Genomic DNA, 11,630 nt, shown 5'->3' on the forward strand with positions numbered 1-11,630 from the left:
TTAATTATCTAGCGGCTCAAGGGCCAGAGTTTTATCATCCATTATTATTTGGCACTTTGTATTGTCCTTCTGGGAATACCTGGAGATCTGAGTGGATCTGACTGAGAGAGATGTATCATATAAAAGTATTGATAATCAACACTTTCATGGCACTGTATATTAACTCCTATTATTTATTAATCTTCCTGGAGGATTGAAAGATTTGGTACTCTTTCCAGGAGTTTCATCCATCCTGGGAAGTTTATCTTAGGCAAATGTGTTCTGAGCAAAAGATATAATTAGTATTAGCCTTGCATTACAAAACACATTAGCCAGTCACTCTAATACTCAGTTTGAAAGTATCTAAGATTCAAGTAAACATGAACCAAATGCTTCTGTCAACAGTTCTAATGCTATTTTGAATATTTTATAATTTGTTGCTCTCAGATGTTAAAATCAGGGCTTACTTGTACATGGTTTATGGCAGATAAACTACAGAGGTTTGATTTGAGTAAGTAAGTAATGTTTTATGTCTCAATTTCTAACTCTCCTCTGTTATTCGCTGATAACAGGCATCATGTATTTTGGCTCACACTCATTGTTATTATCGATGCATTCTTGGGGAGTGCAAAAGCAGATAATGCTGAAAGCAGTTTGTATTTTCTCATATAGTCCTTGTTTCACATTAAGTGCCTTTAATTGTCATTCTATTCAGAATCAGCCCCTGTGAGAATAATTGTACAAAGTCAACAGAATTGCTTCAGAAAGATCTTGGATCTGGCAGTTTCTTTGGGCTTGGCATGATGATGTTTTCCCTTCCCATTTGTTTTATTATTAATTTTTTTTTCAAGAGGCTATTAGTAGACTTTTCCAAAACTACATTCTATACAATTTTTGCAAAGAAACTCAGTGTATATTTGTCATCAGTAACAGAATTTGTTTCTTTGATCCTTAAAAGCTAAATTCAAAATAGACTACACTTTATGTTCTGGTGAAGTGATAGGCATTTTCTCTGAGAGGAATTCATGGGTTCTCAGAAACTCAGTCACATCATATAAAATTTGTCCTTGAAAATCCATTAGGTAGTCTAAAACAAAGGTTCATTCCTAGAGAAGAGCCTAGTATGTGCATTATATGAGGCATCATGTAGAGATTTTCATCAACGCAATAAAAAAATTAAACTTTCCCCTTTAGGTTCTAGAAACAGTTGCAGTTTACCTATCAATAGACTATTCGACCAGATTTGACCTATTTAATTATTGGTAAGGGCAACTCATACATTTAGGATCCTTACCGAGGTCCTCTTTTCTTTACCACAGACCAGTTTTTTTATTTTTTTAGATGGTATTTCTTTACCATTGAATGTACATAGATATACTTTTCATTAGAACTGAAATATATTGATCTCTTCTGAAGATGCTCTGTGAATTGTCACAATATGTAGCTGGTGTATTTTCCCCTCCACTACTAATAGGAGAAATAGTTGGAATAGAAGCAGCATTAATGCTTATCATGGTTTAGAAGCCAATTTTTGAACATGATTTTACATTTGTTCATGAAGAAGTACTTTGAGGAAAATGATTGCACCAGTCTCTATTTGAAACTATTTCTGAGGAAAATTCTACTGTGAAAGGCAGAAAAGAAAGAGCAATCAGTACATATATACTGATATATCAGATTTGAGTATAAAATATCTAAGTTTTATAGGCACTCAGATTGTTTTTCTTACCTTAAGGATGCTAATTTCTGAGAGGAGTTTGGTAAGAAGGTAGAATAGGAAGAACCTGAGCTCACCCTGTCCCATGTTCACAACTAGCTATCATCCACATCCAAGTCAATAAACCACAGAGCAACCTGAAGACTGGCAGAACAAATTCCACAACTAAATGTAGGGAAGAAGCTGCATCTGAAAGGTTAGGAAGGTCAAAAAGGCAGAGGGAGGCTGCCCACGGGACAGAGGGAGCTTCACCTACAGGGAGGGCAGAGAAATGGGTCTTTGCAACAGGGAGCTCACAAAGGGAACACTAATTCCCAAGCTTTTTGCCTTTAAAAACCAGAGTGGCTTCATTCCATGAGTTTGTAAATATATGGGACTTGGAACCTGGAGCTTTAAAAGTCAACTGACTCAGGACTGGGCCAGACAGGTGGGCAAGTGATAGCTGGGTCTCTGCCCTTAAAGAGACAACAGCCTGTGCCAGAGGTAAAATAAAAACAGCAGTTTAGGGGCGCCTGGGTGGCTCAGTTGGTTAAGCGTCCGACTTTGGCTCAGGTCATGATCTCACGGTCCATGAGTTCGAGCCCCGCGTCGGGCTCTGTGCTGACAGCTCAGAGCCTGGAGCCTGTTTCAGATTCTGTGTCTCCCTCTCTCTGACCCTCCCTGTTCATGCTCTGTCTCTCTCTGTCTCAAAAATAAATAAACGTTAAAAAAATTTATATAAAAAAAACACAGCAGTTTATACAATCCTGGGGAAAAATGGGAGATAGATCTGTTCATTCTGATTTCAGAGGGAGAACTCTGAAACAGAGGGAGCTACAGGTACCGTTTTCCTCCCCGACCCCCAGCATAAAAACAGACCCACTTGTGGGAGGCAGGCCTACATAGACACTTGTAGCCTCAGCCCAGGGCTTATGGCAAATTTTGTAAAGGTACACAGATGCCACACCCAACCACCAGGTGCACAACTGCCACATGACAGCACTCAGATATCATGCCTCGGACAGCCTTGCAACCCCAGCCAACCAGTGAGCAACCCCTAACCACTGGAACACTTCAAGAGACCTGGCACAGAATTAGTGGACCAATGCATATTTTGCTAGCACCACCAGCTCCACTCCCAAGTGCCCCAGCAGGCACACCCCCTCACATTTGGCTTGACTGGGTCCCACTAACACCACAGAGAGTAAGCACAGTCCAGAATAGGTAGAGAGTCAGTGCTGATGACTTCACTGAAAGGAAAAGCAACTCAGACACAACAACCTGGTGTAAACAACATACATAGGATACTTTCCTGAAGGGAGAGGTTCTGGTGAACAAGGGACAGAGCACCACAATACATTCCAGGACCTCTTCTTCATATAGTAACTACTTTAAAGAGCAGAAGACACATCTGACTTTCTTAACACATAGAAACAGTCACAGAGAGGCAGACAAAATGAGGAGAAAGAGAAATCTACCCCAAATGAAAGAACAGGACAGGGCCACAGCCAGAGGTCTAAGCAAAATAGATATAAGTAACATTCCTGATAGAGAATTTAAATCAATAATAATAAAGATACTCACTGGACTTGAGCAAAGAATGAAAGACATGAGTGAAACCTATAACACAGAGATAAGGAAGAATAAAGCAGAGATAAAGAGCTCAGTAAATAAAATGAGAAACACACTTGATGGCATGAACTGCAGGATTGAAGAAGCAGAGGAATGAATTAATGACCTAGAAAACAGAGTAATAGTAAGTAATCAAGCTGAACAAAAGAGAAAAGATCTGTGCAAAATGGAAATAGATTTCGGGAACTCAGTGACTCCATTAAACATAATGCCATTTGTATTATAGGAGTGTCAGAAGAAGAAGAGAAAAGGGGTAGAAAAATTATTTGAAGAAATGATAGCTAAAAACTATTCTTTTCAGGGAAGGAAAAAGATATCCAGGTCCAAGAGGCACAGAGAGCTCTCATCAGAATCAACAAAAGCAGGCCAATAGCAAGACATATTGTAATTAAATTTACAAAATACAGTGACAAAAAAAAAATTTTAAACCAGCAAAAAAATAAAAAATAAAAAATAAATACAATAAAATAACTTGCAAAGGAAAATACATAAGACTAGCAAGACATTTTTCAACAGAAACTTTGCAAAAAAGAAGAGAGTGGCATGATATATTCAAAGTGCTGAATGGGAAAAATCTGCCAAGAATATTCTATCTAGCAAGGTTATCATTCAGAATAGAAAGAGATATAAAGAGTTTCCCAGACAAACAAAAATTAAAAGAGTTCATGACCACTAAACCAGTCATGCAAGAAATATTAAAAAGGACTCTTTGAGTGGAAACAAGGACCAAAAATGACAGTATGAAGGTAGGAAACACAAAATCAGTAAAAAATAAGTATTTTTGTAAAAAATCAGTCAATGAAGTCACAAAAAAAAAAGGATATAAAATACAGTAACATATACCTAAAACATGGGGAGGAAAGGGGAAAAGACTGGATTCAACCTTAAATAACCATCAACTTAATATAGACTGCTATATGTAGAAGAGGTTGTATACAAACCTAGTGGTAACCTAATGGTAACCATATATCAAAAACCAGTAATAAATATGCAAAGATTAAAGAGAAAGAAATTCAGGTTTATCACTAAAGAAAATCAACAAAATATGGAAGAGAGATAAGAACAGATGAGAGAAAATCTTCATAAACAACACAAAACAAGTATTATAATGACAATAAACACGTATTACCAATAATTACTTTAAATGTAAATAGATTACATGATCCCATCAAAAGACATAGGGTGATAGAATGGATTAAAAACAAGACCCACCTATATGCCTACAGGAGACCCATTTTAGACCTAAAGACAGCTACGGATTGAAGATGATGGAGAAACATTTGTCATGCAAATGAATGTGAAAAGAAAGGCCAGAGAAGCAACTTATATGTGACAAAATGCTTTAAAACAATTATTCTAACAAGAGACAAAGAATGACACTATATAATAATTAAGGGGACAAACAATTGTAAATATTTATGTACTCAACATGAAAACACTGAAATCCATGAAACAGTTAATAACAAACATAAAACAACTAATCGATAATAATACAATAATAGTAGAGAACTTTAACACCCTACTTACATCAATGGATAGATCATCTAAACAGAAAATCAACAAGGAAACAATGGCTTTGAATGACAAATTGAAACAGATGAATTTAACAGATATATTCAGAACGTTCCATCCCAAAACAGCAGAATACATTCTTTTCAAGTGGACATGGAACATTCCTCAGAAGAGATCACATATTAGCCCACAAATCCAGCCTCAATAAATTCAAGAAGACTTAAGTCATACCATGCCTCTTGTCTGATGGCAACACTATGAAAACTAGAAGTCAACCACAAGCAAAAATATGGAAGGACCACAAACACATGAAGGTTAAGCAATGTGCTACTAAACAATAAATGGGTCAAGTATGTAATCGAAGAAGAAATTAAAAAGTAAATGGAAACAAATGAAAATAACAAATGGAAACAAATGAGAAAAACACCATGGTCCAAACCTCTGGGGTGCAGCAAAAGCAGTCCTAAGAGAGAAGTTTATAGCAATACAGGCTTACCTCAAGAAGCAAGAAAAATCTTAATAAAACAATTAAACTTGCATCTAAAGAAGCTAGAAAACAAAACCTAAAACCAGCCGAAGGAAGGAAATAATAAAGAATAGAGCAGAAATAAATGATATAGAAACTAAAAAACAAACAAACAAACAGTAGAACAAATCAATGAAACCAAGAGCTGGTTCTTTGAAAAAAGTCAATAAATTGGCAAACCTCTATGCAGACTTATCAAGAACAAAAGAGAAAGGAATCAAAATCGGAAATGAGAGAAGAGATACAACAACTAATAGCACAGAAATACAATCATAAGAGAATATTGTGAAAAACAGTATGCCAAAAACAAATTGGGCAACCAAGTAGAAATGGATAAATTCCTATGATCATAAACTACCAAAATTGAAACAGAAAGAAAATTTGAACAGACCCATAACCAATAAAGAAATTAAATCAGTAATCAAAAAACTCCCAATGAACAGAAGTCCAGGACCAGAAGACTTCACAGGCAAATTCTACCAAACATTTGAAGAAGAGTTAATACCTATTTTTCTCAAACTATTCCAAGAAAATATAAAAGGAAGAAAAACTTCCAAATTCTTTCTATAAGGCCAGCATTAACCTGATACCAAAACTAGATAAAGACACCGAAAAGAGAACTACAGGCCAATATCCCTGATGAATACAGATGCAAAATTTTCGATAAAATACTAGTAAACTGAACCCCAAAAATACCCCCCAAAAATCATTCACTACGATCAAGTAGGGTTTAATCCCAGGTTGCAAGGGTAGTTCAATATTCACACATCAATCAAAGTGATAGATCACATCAAGAGAAAGGATAAGAACTATATGATCATTTCAGTAGATGAAAAAAAAGAATTTGACAAAGGACAACATCCATTCATGATAAAAACCCTCAACAAAGTAGGTTTAGAGGGAACATACCTCAAAATAATAAAGACCATGCGTGTAAACCCGCAGCTACTATCATCCTTAATAGGGAAAAACTTAGAGATTTCCCCTTATATCAGGAAGAAGACAAGGATGTTCACTCTCACCACTTTTATTAAACATAGTACTGAAAGTTCTAATCACAACATTCGGAAAACAAAAAGAAATAAAAAGCATCAAAATTAGCAAAGAAGTAAAACTTTGACTATTTTCAGATGACATGATTCTATATATAGAAAACCCAAAAGATTGCACCAAAAAAAAACTGCTAGAACTGATAAATGAATTTAGTAAAGTTGCCGGATACAAAATCAATGTATAGAAATATGTTGCATTTCTATACACCAATAATGAAAAAACAGAAAGAGAAATTAAGAAAATAATCCCATTTACAGTTGCACCAAAAATAGTAAGATACCTATGAATAAATCTAACCAAAGAGGTGAAAGACATGTACTCTGAAAAATTATAAAACACTGATGAATGAAATTGAAGATGACACAAATAAATAGACATTCCATACTCATAGGTTAGAAGAGCAAATATTGTTAAAATGTCTATACTACCCAAAGAAATCTACACATTTAATGATGTAATCCCTATCAAATTACCAACAGCATTACAAAAAAGCATCCTAAAATTTGTATGGACCCACAGAAGACCCCAAATAGCCAAAGCAGTCTTGAAAAAGAATAGTAAAGCTGGAGGCATCACCATTCTGGATTTCAAGTTATTTTACAAAGCTGTTGTGGTCAAAACATTATGGTACTGGCACAAAAACAGACACATAGATCAATGGAATAGAATATAAAATCCAGAAATAAACCCACAAAAATAGAGTCAATTAATCCATAAATCAGAAAAGAATATGCAATGAGCAAAAGACAGTCTGTTCAACAAATGGTTTAGGGAAAACTAGACAGCTGCATGCAAAAGAATGAAACTGGACCACTTTCACCTTAGACACCACTTTCACCTAACTAAAAATGGATTAAAGACCTAAATATGAGGCCTGGAACCATAAAAATCCTAAAAAAGAACACAGACAGTAACTTCTTTGACATGGGCTGTAGCAACTTCTAGCTAAATAGGTCTCCTGACGAAAGGGAAACAAAAGCAAAAATAAACTATTAGGATTTCATCAAAATAAAAAGCTTATGCACAGATAAGGAAACAATCAACAAAAATAAAAGGCAACCTATGGAATGGGAAAAGGTATTTACCAATGGCGTATGCGATAAAGGATTAGTATCCAAAATATATTAAGAACTTATACAATTCAACACCAAAAAAAAAAACCCCAAAATAATTCATTTAAAAAATTGGCAAAAGAACAGACATTTCTTTAAGGAAGACATACTGATGGCCAAGAAATGCATGAAATGGTGTTCATCATCATCTAGCATCAGGGAGATGCAAATCAAAGCTACAGTGAACTATCACCTCACACCTGTCAGAATGGCTAAAATCATCAATGCCAGAAACAACAGGTGTTGGCAAGGATGTGGAGAAAAAGGAACCCTCTTGCACTATTGGTGGGAATGCAATCTCGTGCAGCAACTGTGGGAAGCTTTGGAGGATCCTCAAGAAGTTAAAAATAGAATTACTTTATGATCAAGCATTCACATTACTGGGTATTTACTCAAAGAAAACAAGAAGACTAATTCAAAGGGATACATGCACCCCTATGTTAATTACAACATTATTTACAGTAGCCAGGATATTGAAGCAGCCCAAGTGTCCATCAATGATGAATGGATAAGGAAGATGTGGTGTGTGTGTGTGTGTGTGTGTATATACACACACACACATACATATATATATATATATATACACACACAATGCAATATTATTCAACCTTAAGAAGAATGAAATCATGCCATTTGCAACAACATGGATGGAGCTAGAAAGTATAATGCTAAGTGAAATAAGTCAGTCAAAGAAAGACACATACCATTTGATTTCACTCATGTGGAATTTAAGAACAAAATAAACAAAGGGAAACAATGAGAGAGGGAAAGAGAGACAAACCAAGAAACGAACTCTTAGTATATAGAACAAACTGATGGTTAGCAGAGGGGAGGAGGATGGAGGGATGAGTTAAATAGGGGATGAGGGTTAAAGAGCACCCTTGTCACGATGGGCCCGGGCTGATGTATGGAAGTGTTGAATCACTATATTGTAACCTGAGACTAATATTACACTGTAGTTTAACTGGGTTAAAATAAAAACTTAAATAAAAAAGAATGCTACTTTTTTATGCTACTTTTTATCATTCTTTATTTACATCCATCATGGGACCTTTACCTGAGCTCTAATTTTTCAGTGACCCTAGTTTCATTTCCTTATGCTGTGCTTATTTTTTAATAAGATCTAAATTTTAACAGAATGTTCCTTCCCAACACCCTCAATGACTCTCAGGGCCTTTTGAGTAAATTTTACATGCCTTTCTGAAGTGTTTCAGGTCCTCCACAAAAAGCTTGGAGGTTTTGATAACTTTCTCTCTATGCAACCCCTCTGCTTAGGCTGATGTTCTCCATTCTCTAGACTGACAGGGAGGGAGTCTCCTTTGCTAGCAAGAGTTTGAACTTGTGGTAATGTCATCTGCATTTTGATGAGGCTTATACTGCCTTAGAACCTTCCTCTTTTTATCATAATTATCCATGTTTTAAAATGATCAACTCAAATGAAATTTTTTGTCAAGGATTTCCTAACCTCCTCAACTAGAAATGATGTCTACTTCATGATTTCATATGGTTCCTGACTTCTGGTACTTCATTCATTCACTAATTCAAGTTTTTGCTGAGTTCCTGTACATATACATATACAATATAAAGTACATTGGAAGTGCAATGGAGAAAAACACAGCAGTAAGGGATGATAAAGAGTCTTGGGGTAGGAAAGTAAGCTATAGGCTGACAGGACTTGTTCAGAAAAGGTCTCACTGATGAAGTGACAGTGATGTAAAGATAGGCAGGAGATGACAAAATGGTCCATGTGACTTTCTGGAAGGAAAACTTCATAGGCATCCAGGAAGGGTATGACTAGCGTGTTGAAGAAACTCATAGGAGCCCATGGAGCACTGAAATGATAGGACTTGGACTTTGGTTCTCATCCTGCTGCAATGACTTCTCATCACTCAAGGATAAAGAAGACATCATATATGTGTTTATAGCCCCACAGTCCCAGGAACGAACTTGCTGTTCAATGTATGTTTGTTTGAAGTTTAATGATAGAGACTTGGGGAAATTTTGAGAATCACTATTCCAGGCAGACACCTAGAATCCAGAAAATGAAAAGGAAGGAAAAAGTTGCAAGGAAAGAAGGAAGCTTCTGTGTGCATATAATCAATACCAGCTATCTCTCATGCCTGCATTAATTTACAGCTGATTTAATTTTTTAAAGAACATTGAATATCTGACTATGAAGATAAAGCCCAGCCACAAATTTTCCAATGTTAGCAACATGTGAATATGTACCAATAGGTAGAGCTGAAACAGAGTAACCTTTCTCTAGAAGGGCGGGTAAAATGGGGATTTTTTAAAGTTTATTTATTTATTTTTGAGAAGGGGGGCAGAGAAAGAGAGGGAGGGAGAATCCTAGCAGGTTCCACACTGTCAGTGCAGAGCCTGATATGGGGATTGAGTTTATGAACCGTGAGATCATGACCTGAGCCAAAATCAAGAGTCACATACTTCATGACTGAGCCACCCAGGCGCTCCAAACTGGGAAATTTTTAGTCAGTGCTCAAACTGAAATTAATTTCCAAAATCTGTTAAGCAGCTGGAGAAAAATGATCAACAAGATTCCAATTGCAAGAAATCAGTGGAAAGGTAGATAGACTTTTGAAGAAGTTCAGCAGACTTATTTAGGCATCTCAGACATTAGGATATTTGCTTTAAAGAAACTGGTGCTATGGATAGAAAATATGGGACCACAAAATAAGTTTCAGGGATTTCAGTTACTAGAAACTGAAGTACCAGATGCGGAGAAGAATGTGTACAGGTACAAAATGGAATTAATCCTATTAGTGTACGTTTTAATCTGGGCCAGAGTTAGTCTCACGGGTTTGGAGTGGTGCCGACACTGCAGGTGATTTAAGAGTGCATAGACAAAGAGCCAAGTAGCCCATTAGTGTAAAAATGGATTACTGAGGGCTATTTATAATGAGGAGGAGGCATATCAGTACTTATCCTTGGGAAACACAGAAGCTGCAGGAGAAAAAAAAAAATCTCTTGTGATCATTTAAAATAGTGGAACATACGAGAAGCAGAACGTTGACTCATAAATGGTTTGGCAGACTAGAGTTGTATCCATTTGGAATAAACTTAATCTATTTAGGTTGGGATTTCTTCTTTTTTTGTTGTTGCTGTTTTAGGAACTGTATCCCCAAATTAAGAAGCATATATATATATGCTATATATATATATATTTTGTATAGTTGTTAAGATAACTGTAGTGGAGTAGTTGTGCCATAAACTTTCAGTAAATGAATTTGACCTTTGGAACAGCTCAAAGTTGTGATCTTGTTCAGTTTTTAGGTAGGAGCAATACTTAAACTTTTGTTGCTTTAAGTCCAGTGTGTATGGCAAATTGATTCATATATACGAGGCATTTTATAGTTTCCTAAACATATTTTATATTTTTTTCCCCTGGGAAAAGCGTGAACAGTCCTCCACTACCACAAATTATGCAGTCAAGTTTCCCACATTTGGGGAAATCTCAGGAGTCAGCACATCCAGAATGCAACGGATAAGCCTCGCCCTGGGAAAACCACCTTTGTGATCATGGTATCTCCCCTGTCAATAAGTATACATATTTTATATTTTTAATCCATTTTCACAACTATTTCGTGATGCCATATTATTCGTTTTCCCTGTTTCTAAATGAGAAAATAGTGTCAGTGCCACCAATTTCTTGCATTCACTCAATTATACTTATTAAGCACCACTATATGTAAAGTACTTTGCCATATAATGGAAATAATGCACAAATTAATTCTTGCCTTTTGAGAGTCATAATCTAGTCAGAGAATGGCTTACTCTCCTTGAGCTGCAATAACAAAAATACCATAGACTGAATAGCTTACAATAAACATTCGTTTCTCACAGGTCTGGAGGCTGGGAAGTTCAAGATCAAGGTGTTGGTAGATTCCTTGTCTGATGAGGGCCTGCTTCCTGATTCATCCATGGCCATCCTCTGGCTGTGTTCTCACATGGTGGAAAAGGTGAGGGATCTCTTTGGGGTCTCTTTTAAAAGGTCACTAATCTCATTCATGTGGGCTCCACCCTCATGATCTAATAAGCTCCCAAAGGCCCTGTCTCCAAATACCAACACATTTGGGGATTAGGTTGCAACATATACATTTTG

At 36.2% G+C, this 11,630-nt stretch overlaps 1 non-coding gene across 1 annotated transcript; it reads right to left on the bottom strand.

The window, feature by feature from the left end:
* Nucleotides 1-10,912: 10,912 nt before the first annotated feature.
* On the bottom strand, nucleotides 10,913-11,073 carry LOC124521477 (U1 spliceosomal RNA). The gene has a single exon (XR_006964557.1). It is a non-coding gene; the product is annotated as a U1 spliceosomal RNA (small nuclear RNA).
* Between the last annotated feature and the right edge of the window lie 557 nt (nucleotides 11,074-11,630).

This window comes from Lynx rufus, unplaced genomic scaffold (genome assembly GCF_022079265.1).
Source record: "Lynx rufus isolate CCGP_SWC_20201006 ecotype Redwood Valley unplaced genomic scaffold, mLynRuf1.p SCAF_3, whole genome shotgun sequence".
In the NCBI taxonomy this organism is placed as follows: domain Eukaryota; kingdom Metazoa; phylum Chordata; class Mammalia; order Carnivora; family Felidae; genus Lynx; species Lynx rufus.